The sequence below is a fragment of the Entelurus aequoreus genome, linkage group LG16, assembly GCF_033978785.1.
Source record: "Entelurus aequoreus isolate RoL-2023_Sb linkage group LG16, RoL_Eaeq_v1.1, whole genome shotgun sequence".
Lineage (NCBI taxonomy): Eukaryota > Metazoa > Chordata > Actinopteri > Syngnathiformes > Syngnathidae > Entelurus > Entelurus aequoreus.
Genome location: NC_084746.1, coordinates 13,134,953 through 13,146,219, shown reverse-complemented (window position 1 = coordinate 13,146,219; position 11,267 = coordinate 13,134,953). Strand labels below are relative to the sequence as shown.

At 35.8% G+C, this 11,267-nt stretch overlaps 1 protein-coding gene across 1 annotated transcript in view; it reads right to left on the bottom strand.

Annotated features, from left to right (window-relative positions):
- LOC133630609 (SPRY domain-containing SOCS box protein 4-like) overlaps positions 1-10,927 on the bottom strand; it is an 81,420-nt gene extending 70,493 nt beyond the window's left edge. The window contains exon 1 of the mRNA XM_062022196.1: positions 10,889-10,927. The gene's annotated coding sequence lies outside the window, so the exon portion shown is untranslated. The remainder of the gene's footprint in view (positions 1-10,888) is intronic.
- Between the last annotated feature and the right edge of the window lie 340 nt (positions 10,928-11,267).

The window sequence follows — 11,267 nt, the reverse complement described above, 5'->3', positions numbered from 1 at the left end:
TGTCCCCACCCAGTCTCAGGTCCGCATTGAGCTGGAGGGGGCGTGGCCTCCAGCTCCGGCTGAATACCGGGAGTTTGTCGGGAGAAGGGAGGTTGTCGGGAGAGGCGCTGAATAACAGGATTCTCCCGCTAAAAACGGGAGGGTTGGCAAGTATGGTATATACAGTATATATATATATATATATATATATATATATATATATATATATATATATATATATATATATATATATATACATACATATATATATATACATACATACATACATACATACATACATACATACATACATACATATATATATATATACTGTATATTTCTATCAAAAAAAAAAAAAAATCTCCTGAGGATTGAGGAAAACCCCTCATGAAACAGGCCTGTAGAGATGAAATAGTCTTGTGATTTTTTCCCCACACATACATATTACGCTCTACCACGGTATCGAGCACTATTTTTTGGATAATCTAATTAAGACATATATATATATATATATATATATATATATATATATATATATATATATACATATATATACATATATATATATACATATATATACATATATATATATACATATATATACATATGTATATATATATATATATATATATATATATATATACATATATATATATATATATATATATATATATATATATATATATATATATATATATATATATATATATATATATATATATATATATATATATATGAACATTTACAAATAATTTCTGTGTAAATAACACATTTCACAAAAAATGGAGTTGGGTGCGGCTAATATTCCGGTGTGTTCAATAGTCTAGAAAATATAGTGACTTAAAAAGCACACAAATGCAATTTAATTGTCAGAAATTCATAATGAGATCTTTTTGAAAAGTTGTACTAATGTGAGTATATACGTGATCCTGTTTGTGTGAAGTGGTTATTCCCGACAGCCTACTAGTGCTGTTGCAGACAAGTGTGGAGGATGCTTGCTGCTGAGAGCCCTGCAAAGAAACAATCTATAGAGCAATGGAGGACTATTAAGACTGCAGTGATTGAGCACACCCTAGTCATTTGTCAGCGGCCGCTGCCATCATTTAGGCGGCAGATTTAGGTGGCAGATTCATAACCCCGCTGGTAATAAAAGTGAATGAAAGTGTGGATGATGCTGTGAGGCCCCCCTGCTGCTTTCCTACTCCCGTCTCATGCAGGCCGCCTGATAAGAGTGTGATGCAACAGGCCACAATAAATACACTTCTTCTTTACAGAGATAGCAATATTTGGAGGAGGCTGCGGAAAATGAAATGTTGTGACTTGAAATAAATATGACATTAATTACTAATGAATACAACAAAAAAGCTGTTAGAATCGGTGCTTGTTGTGTTTGTAAATTAGAATATTGTGTTTTAATAAACTAGTTGTCCACATTCAAAATGTGACTTTTCGTTTCTTACCAACTCTGACAAGTAAATGCAAATGATAGAATAAACTTTGTGTGATCACTTTACATACATACATACATACATACATGTACATACATACATGTACAAACATACATACATACTGTACATACATACATACATGTACATACATACATATAGGGATGAAGTTTGATAAGAAATTATCGAGTTCGAGCCTATTATTGAATCCTCTTATCGAACCGATTCCTTATCGATTCTCTTATCGAGTCCAGATAGGTTGTTGTATATGGAAAAAAACACACAATATTTGGTTTAACAAAAAAAAAAAAAAATCTAATAAATAAATAAATATTGACTGTTACCCACCTAAAAAAATAAAATAAAATAAATAAATATTGACTGTTGTTACCCAAAGTATATTAAATGGGATTTTTCAGAAAAACAAATATATACAGTAACACAAAAACAACCTGTCTCTGTGATTACTATATGTGTATAAATAATAATATAGTGTTAAATAAAATCAGTCCCTTGGGCACAAAACTGAAAATAATGCAGCTCTCCAAAAAGTGCACTTCTGCTGCTATTTGACATAACTGTTTGTTATGATGCTTTGACATTTTTGCACTTTATTTCTTTATTGAAAGAAAATTCTATGAAGAGAAAAGTTGTTTGCAAATGTGGTTACAATGCTAAAAAATGAAAAGTTAAAGCTAAAAAAAGAAATACACTTTATTGAGATCAAATCCTTCTTTATAGGGGGAAAGATGTGATGTTATGAGCTAGGGAATATAACGACTACACTACCCAGCATGCAACGGGAGTGACGAGCATGCGCGGTAGCCCCGAAAAGTGTTGCATGTCGTCACCTGTGAAAGTAAACGTCAAGAACTCAGCCAACACGCCTCGTCTGCATTATTTATAATTAGACAGACAACACATATACAGTGTGATTTTGTTTTGTTTACAAGGAAAGAAAAACAAAAGTTAAAAAAGGGAGATGTCATTTATGTTGTATATCTATGTATGTGCTGCGGTTGCTTTAAGAACGTTGTGACAGCTGCCGTAAAGGAGGTGCGTTGCTAGCCTGGTTGCTATGTTTCCGGTTGGTCGTAAAAGTGTTCGTCATGTGTTTGTACCTTGTTTAAATCTCTCAGTAAAGTTATTCATTGGATTATACCTTTTGTTTTGAACTTTATTATTCCATTGTTTTTCCTGCTTTCCCTATCTGCGCCTAATGACTGAGCTACGTGACGTAAATTCTTGTGATGTCTCAAGGGGCATTTCTGGTCGGGATGGGATTCGTTCCGAGGGATTCGAATAAAGAACCAACTCTTTTTCTTTACTATAGTGGTCTCGATAACGGGTACCGGTTCTCAAAAAGGGATTCGAGTCCGAGGACTCGGTTCTTTTCTTATCGAACAACCGGGAAAACCGGTTTCGAGTATCATCCCTACATACATACATACATACATACTGTACATACATACATACATACATGTACATACATACATACATACTGTACATACATACATACTGTACATACATACATGTACAAACATACATACATACATGTACATACATACATGTACATACATACATGTACATACATACATACATACTACATACATACATGTACATACATTCATACATACATGTACATACATACATACATACATACATACATGAACATACATACATTCATACATACATACATACATGTACATACATATATGTACAAACATACATACATACTGTACATACATGTGCATACATACATACATACGTACATGTACATACATATATGTACAAACATACATACTGTACATACATACATACATGCATGTACATACATACATACTGTACATGCATGTACATACATACATACATGTATATACATACATACATACTGTACATGCATGTACATACATACATACTGTACATGCATGTACATACATACATGTACATACATACATACATGTACATACATACATACATACATACATGTAAATACATACATACATGTACATACATATATGTACAAACATACATACATACTGTACATACATGTACATACATACATACATACTGTACATACATGTACATACATACATGTACATACTACATACATACATACATACATACATACATGCACATACATACACTACCGTTCAAAAGTTTGGGGTCACCCAAACAATTTTGTGGAATAGCCTTCATTTCTAAGAACAAGAATAGACTGTCGAGTTTCAGATGAAAGTTCTCTTTTTCTGGCCATTTTGAGCGTTTAATTGACCCCACAAATGTGATGCTCCAGAAACTCAATCTGCTCAAAGGAAGGTCAGTTTTGTAGCTTCTGTAACGAGCTAAACTGTTTTCAGATGTGTGAACATGATTGCACAAGGGTTTTCTAATCATCAATTAGCCTTCTGAGCCAATGAGCAAACACATTGTACCATTAGAACACTGGAGTGATAGTTGCTGGAAATGGGCCTCTATACACCTATGTAGATATTGCACCAAAAACCAGATATTTGCTGCTAGAATAGTCATTTACCACATTAGCAATGTATAGAGTGTACTTCTTTAAAGTTAAGACTAGTTTAAAGTTATCTTCATTGAAAAGTACAGTGCTTTTCCTTCAAAAATAAGGACATTTCAATGTGACCCCAAACTTTTGAACGGTAGTGTACATACATGCACATACATACATACATACATACATACATACATACATGTACATACATACATACATGTACATACAAACCCCGTTTCCATATGAGTTGGGAAATTGTGTTAGATGTAAATATAAACGGAATACAATGATTTGAAAATCATTTTCAACCCATATTCAATTGAATATGCTACAAAGACAACATATTTGATGTTCAAACTGATAAACATTTTTTTTTGTGCAAATAATCATTAACTTTAGAATTTGATGCCAGCAACACGTGACAAAGAAGTTGGGAAAGGTGGCAATAAATACTGATAAAGTTGAGGAATGCTCATCAAACACTTATTTGGAACATCCCACAGGTGAACAGGCAAATTGGGAACAGGTGGGTGCCATGATTGGGTATAAAAGTAGATTCCATGAAATGCTCAGTCATTCACAAACAAGGATGGGACGAGGGTCACCACTTTGTCAACAAATGCGTGAGCAAATTGTTGAACAGTTTAAGAAAAAACTTTCTCAACCAGCTATTGCAAGGAATTTAGGGATTTCACCATCTACGCTCCGTAATATCATCAAAGGGTTCAGAGAATTTGGAGAAATCACTGCACGTAAGCAGCTAAGCCTGTGACCTTCCATCCCTCAGGCTGTACTGCATCAACAAGCGACATCAGTGTGTAAAGGATATCACCACATGGGCTCAGGAACACTATAGAAACCCACTGTCAGTAACTACAGTTGATCGCTACATCTGTAAGTGCAAGTTAAAACTCTCCTATGCAAGGCGAAAACCGTTTATCAACAACACCCAGAAACGCCGTCGGCTTCGCTGGGCCTGAGCTCATCTAAGATGGACTGATACAAAGTGGAAAAGTGTTCTGGGGTCTGACGAGTCCACATTTCAAATTGTTTTTGGAAACTGTGGACGTCGTGTCCTCCGGACCAAAGAGGAAATGAACCATCCGGATTATTATAGGCGCAAAGTGTAAAAGGCAGCATGTGTGATGGTATGGGGGTGTATTAGTGCCCAAGACATGGGTAACTTACACATCTGTGAAGGCACCATTAATGCTGAAAGGTACATACAGCTTTTGGAGCAACATATGTTGCCATCCAAGCAACGTTACCATGGACGCCCCTGCTTATTTCAGCAAGACAATGCCAAGCCACGTGTTACATCAACGTGGCTTCATAGTAAAAGAGTGCGGGTACTAGACTGGCCTGCCTGTAGTCCAGACCTGTCTCCCATTGAAAATGTGTGGCGCATTATGAAGCCTAAAATAGCACAAGGGAGACCCCCGGACTGTTGAACAACTTAAGCTGTACATCAAGCAAGAATGGGAAAGAATTCCACCTGAGAAGCTTCAAAAATGTGTCTCCTCAGATCCCAAACCTTTACTGAGTGTTGTTAAAAGGAAAGGCCATGTAACACAGTGGTGAACATACCCTTTCCCAACTACTTTGGCACGTGTTGCAGCCATGAAATTCTAAGTTAATTATTATTTGCAAATAAAAAAATTAAGTTTATGAGTTTGAACATCAAATATCTTGTCTTTGTAGTGCATTCAATTGAATATGGGTTGAAAAGGATTTGCAAATCATTGTATTCCGTTTATATTTACATCTAACACAATTTCCCAACTCATATGGAAACAAGGTTTGTCGAAGTAGCTACTTTTTAGATGCGGTATAGTACCGAATATGATTCATAAGTATCGCGATACTATACTGTACAACATAAACATACACACACATAAATAAGACTAGGGGTTGTACAGTACAGTATACGATTGATACTAATGAATCATATTCGGTACTATACCGCCTCTAAAAAGTACCGCCCATTGTTGGTTTTACGAGCAGAGGAGCATGTTCGGCAACGCACACACACACAGAGTACTTACAAGCAGACACAGTGTGTAGACAGAAGAGGGAGAATGGATGCATGTTGGTGTAAAAACACCATGTACCAAATAAAAATAGCTTCAAGGTCAGTAATGAATCTGTACATTAGGCGCACCGGGTTATAAGGCGCACTGTCCATTGGTGAGGATTTTAAAAAGTATGGTAGATGAACAACATTATTAGAAGAGAAAGAAGGCCAGGAGGGAGTCAGGAGTCAACGTGGGTCAGCAGCTGACAAAACAAAAGGGTCGAGTCAGAAAGGAGCGCCGCTATCTCTCCTCGCCAGGGCGGACCAAACAAAAGTAGCCCCCCCCCGCCCTGACCCCACACTCGCTAAACGCTGCCGGAGACGCTACTGCGGGCGCTCAGATTAGCCGCGCTGCTCGCGTGGAGGCTAAAAATAGGCAGGCAGGATCTATCCTATTATTGTAGGAGAACGGGGGGAAATCCTCAAGTAGCTTATCCCGCTAGCCTCAACTCTCCACGTCTCACACACACACACACACACACACACACACACACACACACACACACACACACACACACACACACACACACACACACACACACACACACACACACTTGTATTTGTTACCTTCTTGAGACCTCCGATAAATGCCTCCCTCTTTAGGACCAGCCTTTCTAGATATATAAAGATGTGTATTTACAACATTAATAATATATACATGCTATGCAAATATAAAAAAGCTTGTTGTGAAAAATGAGTTGGAATTTCACAAGAAAAAGGTCACAATTTCACAAGAAAAACTCAGAATTTTGGCAGTATTATAAATAAAAGTTGTCATTTTACTCGACGCAAGTCAAAATTTTTCAAGAAAAACTGAACATTTGTGCAATATTATGATAAAAGTTGGAATTTTACTCAATAACAGTCGCAATTTTACAAGAAAAGCTTTAAATATTGACAATTTTATGAAAAGAGTCGTAATTTTATTTGACAAAAGTCACAATTTTATTAGAAAACTTAACAATTTTGGCAATATAATAAGAAAAATCGCAATTTTACTTGGCCGAATTATGACAAAAGTCATAATTTTACTCAAAAAATGTCACTTTTTTTTACAAGAACAACAAAAAAATTGGCAATATTGTCAAAAAAGTCAGAATTTTATATGACAAATGTCACCATTTTGCATTAAAAAGTCATAATTTTACATTAAAAAAAGAATTTCACGAGAAAATATTGCAATATTACAGAAGCAGAAAGAATATGAGAAATCGTTCCCAATTTTATAAGAAAAAAGTCGACACATTGTGAGAAAAAGACTGCTTTGAGTTAGTTAATTTTTTGGGGAATTTTTTGTTTGTAATTGGTTTTTAATCTTCATTATTTACTTCGTTATTAAAGTATGTGTCTATATAAATATATATTTGTAATTTTTTAAAATAATTTTGGCCAAAGGGGGCGCATTTTAATTTCTTACACTCACTTGTTATTTCATATGTTGACCAGAGGGGGAGCACTTTTAAAAGTGACAAACAGTCAATTTGAAAAATCCCTCCTTTTTCGGACCACCCTTTTTAGATATATAAAGATGTGTATTTACAACATTAATAATATATACATACTATGCAAATATAAACAAGCTTGTTGTGAAAAATGAGTTGGAATTTCACAAGAAAAAGGTCACAATTTCACAAGAAAAACTCAGAATTTTGGCAGTATTATAAATAAAAGTTGTCATTTTACTCGACGCAAGTCAAAATTTTTCAAGAAAAACTGAACATTTGTGCAATATTATGATAAAAGTTGGAATTTTACTCAATAACAGTCGCAATTTTACAAGAAAAGCTTTAAATATTGACAATTTTATGAAAAGAGTCGTAATTTTATTTGACAAAAGTCACAATTTTATTAGAAAACTTAACAATTTTGGCAATATAATAAGAAAAATCGCAATTTTACTTGGCCGAATTATGACAAAAGTCATAATTTTACTCAAAAAATGTCACTTTTTTTTACAAGAACAACAAAAAAATTGGCAATATTGTCAAAAAAGTCAGAATTTTATATGACAAATGTCATCATTTTGCATTAAAAAGTCATAATTTTACATTAAAAAAAGAATTTCACGAGAAAATATTGCAATATTACAGAAGCAGAAAGAATATGAGAAATTGTTCCCAATTTTATAAGAAAAAAGTCGACACATTGTGAGAAAAAGACTGCTTTGAGTTAGTTAATTTTTTGGGGAATTTTTTGTTTGTAATTGGTTTTTAATCTTCATTATTTACTTTGTTATTAAAGTATGTGTCTATATAAATATATATTTGTAATTTTTTTAAATAATTTTGGTCAAAGGGGGCGCATTTTAATTTCTTACACTCACTTGTTATTTCATATGTTGACCAGAGGGGGAGCACTTTTAAAAGTGACACACAGTCAATTTGAAAAATCCCTCCTTTTTGGGACCACCCTTTTTAGACATATAAAGATGTGTATTTACAACATTAATAATATATACATACTCTGCAAATATAAACAAGCTGGTTGTGAAAAATGAGTTGGAATTTCACAAGAAAAAAGTCACAATTTCACAAGAAAAACTCTGAATGTTGGCAGTATTATAATGAAAGTCGTCACTTTGCTCGACGCAAGTCAAAATTTTACAAGAAAAACTGAACATTTGTGCAATATTACGATAAAAGTTGGAATTCTATTCAATAACAGTGGCAATTTTACAAGAAAAGCTTAAAATTTGGGCAATTTTGGAAAAAGAGTCGCAATTTTACGCGACAAAAGTCACAATTTTATAAGAAAACTTAAAAATTTGGACATTATTATAATAATAATCGCAATTTTACTTGGCAAAATTATGACAAAAGTCATAATTTTACTCAAAAAATTTAACTTTTTTTACAAGAACAAAAAAAAATTGGCAATATTGTGATAAAAGTCAGAATTTCATATGACAAATGTCACCATTTTGCATTAAAAAGTAATAATTTTACATAAACAAAGTAATAATTTTATGAGAAAATATTGCAATATTACAGAAACAGAAAGAATATGAGAATTTGTTCCCAATTTTATGAGAAAAAAGTCCACACATTGTGAGAAAAAGACTGCTTTTAGTAAATTTTTTTGTTGTTTAATTTTTTGTTTGTAATTGGTTTTTAATTTTCATTATTTACTTCGTTATTACAGTATGTCTCTATATACATATTCATTGATTTTTTTATATTAATTTTGGCCAAAGGGTGAGCACTTCAATTTCTTACACACACTTGTTATTTCATATGTTGACCAGAGGAGGAGCACTTTTAAAAGCGACACACAGTCAATTTGAAAAATCCCTCCTTTTTGGGACCACCCTCATTTTGATAGATGTCACCACCAGGGGTGCAAATGAGATCTCTAGATTTGTTTTTTGTAACGTGCTTAAGGCCGATGACAAAGGAGTCAGGGACCACAGATGGCCCCTGTGCCGCACTTTGGGCAACCCAGCTGTAGAAGCTAACAGTTAATGGCCACTATAGTCTTAGTAGCGTAGTGTATTTGTTCATCCTATGGTCACATATGGGACGCGGGTTGTCTTACGTCAGCACCGGAAGTCGTAAAATCAGCCGTTCACCTGGCGGGGTTTTTTTCGGGGATGAATAAGGAAGTCCTTCTTTAGCTGCCATCTTGTTTTATCATACATTGCTGCCTTTGCACCTGTCAATGTTTACTTTTGTATGCACGTTATATCAACAAACAATCCTGACTTTGGAGCAATGTTCATGGACTCTATCTTGATGTCTCAAGAAGGGTACAAATACAAGAACACACACACACACACACACACACACGCGCACACACTGTCAATGTTTACTTTTGTATGCACATTAAATCAACCAAAAATCCTGACTTTGGAGCAATGTTCACGGACTCTAGTATTTGGCTCTCTATTAGATGCAATGGTTTTTCCGTAATGGGACCATGATTTATGTCCTAACTTGTTCACACCTCCTCATATGTAAGCTACTTTTCCTTCTTGATGTTTCAAGAAGGGTAAAAATACAAGAACACACACACACACACACACACACACACACACACACACACACACACACACACGAACACACACACTGTCAATGTTTACTTTTGTATGCACATTAAATCAACCAAAAATCCTGACTTTGGAGCAATGTTCACGGACTTGAGTATTTGGCTCTCTATTAGATGCAATGTTTTTTCCGTATTGGGACCATGATTTATGTCATTCACCTCCTCATATGGAAGCTACTTTTCATTCTTGATGTCTCACGAAGGGTATAAATACAAGAACACACACACACACATACACATTCACATACACAAACCCAAACACATCCACAGTCAATGTTTACTTTCATATGCACATTAAATCAACAAAAAATCCTGACTTTGGAGCAATGTTCACGGACTCTAGTATTTGTCTCCTTATTAGATGCAATGGTTTTTCCCTATTGGGACCATGATTTTGGTCCTCAAATGGAAGGTACTTTTCCTTGTTGATGTCTCAAGAAGGGTTGAAATACAAGAACACACACACACACATGCACGCACGAACGCGGGGTATCCCGCCTGGCACCTGGCGGCCATGAAGGAGACAGGACAACATGGTGATGTCCACGGGGAGAACATGTCCGATACGACACACACACACACACACACACACACACACACACACACACACACACACACACACACACACACACACACACACACACACACACACACAGGAAGTACTTCAGCCCTCAGGTGAAGACGAGTGCGCTGCACAAACAAGTCCCTACACTTGACTTCCTGAAATACACACCAAGTTCAACACACACACACACACACACACACACACACACACAAACACACACCCACACACACATTAAACAAAGTACACAAGGGATCAAACAGGCTTACTCTCCGGCGACCCTCCTCATGTCCCGCGGCGTGGAGCGCGTCGGCCCAAGTCCACGGTGAGGGACGGACGAGCGAGTCAGACAAAAAGAGAGAGAGAGGGAGAGAGAGACACTCCCCTCTGCTCTCTCCTCCTCCTTCCCTTGTTCCCTCGCTCCCTCCCTCCTCCCTCCCTAGAGCTTATCTGTCCAGAGGCTATCACTTATTCCTCCCCCTAACACTCACAATGGTGGTACCGAGGCGGCGTGGTGAAGGTGTGCTCAAACACCTCGAGTCTTTTGCTTTAGAGAGAGAGAGAGAGAGAAGAGAGAGAGAGAGAGAGAGAGAGAGAGAGAGAGAGAGAGAGAGAGAGAGAGAGGAGAGAGAGAGAAGGAGAGAGAGA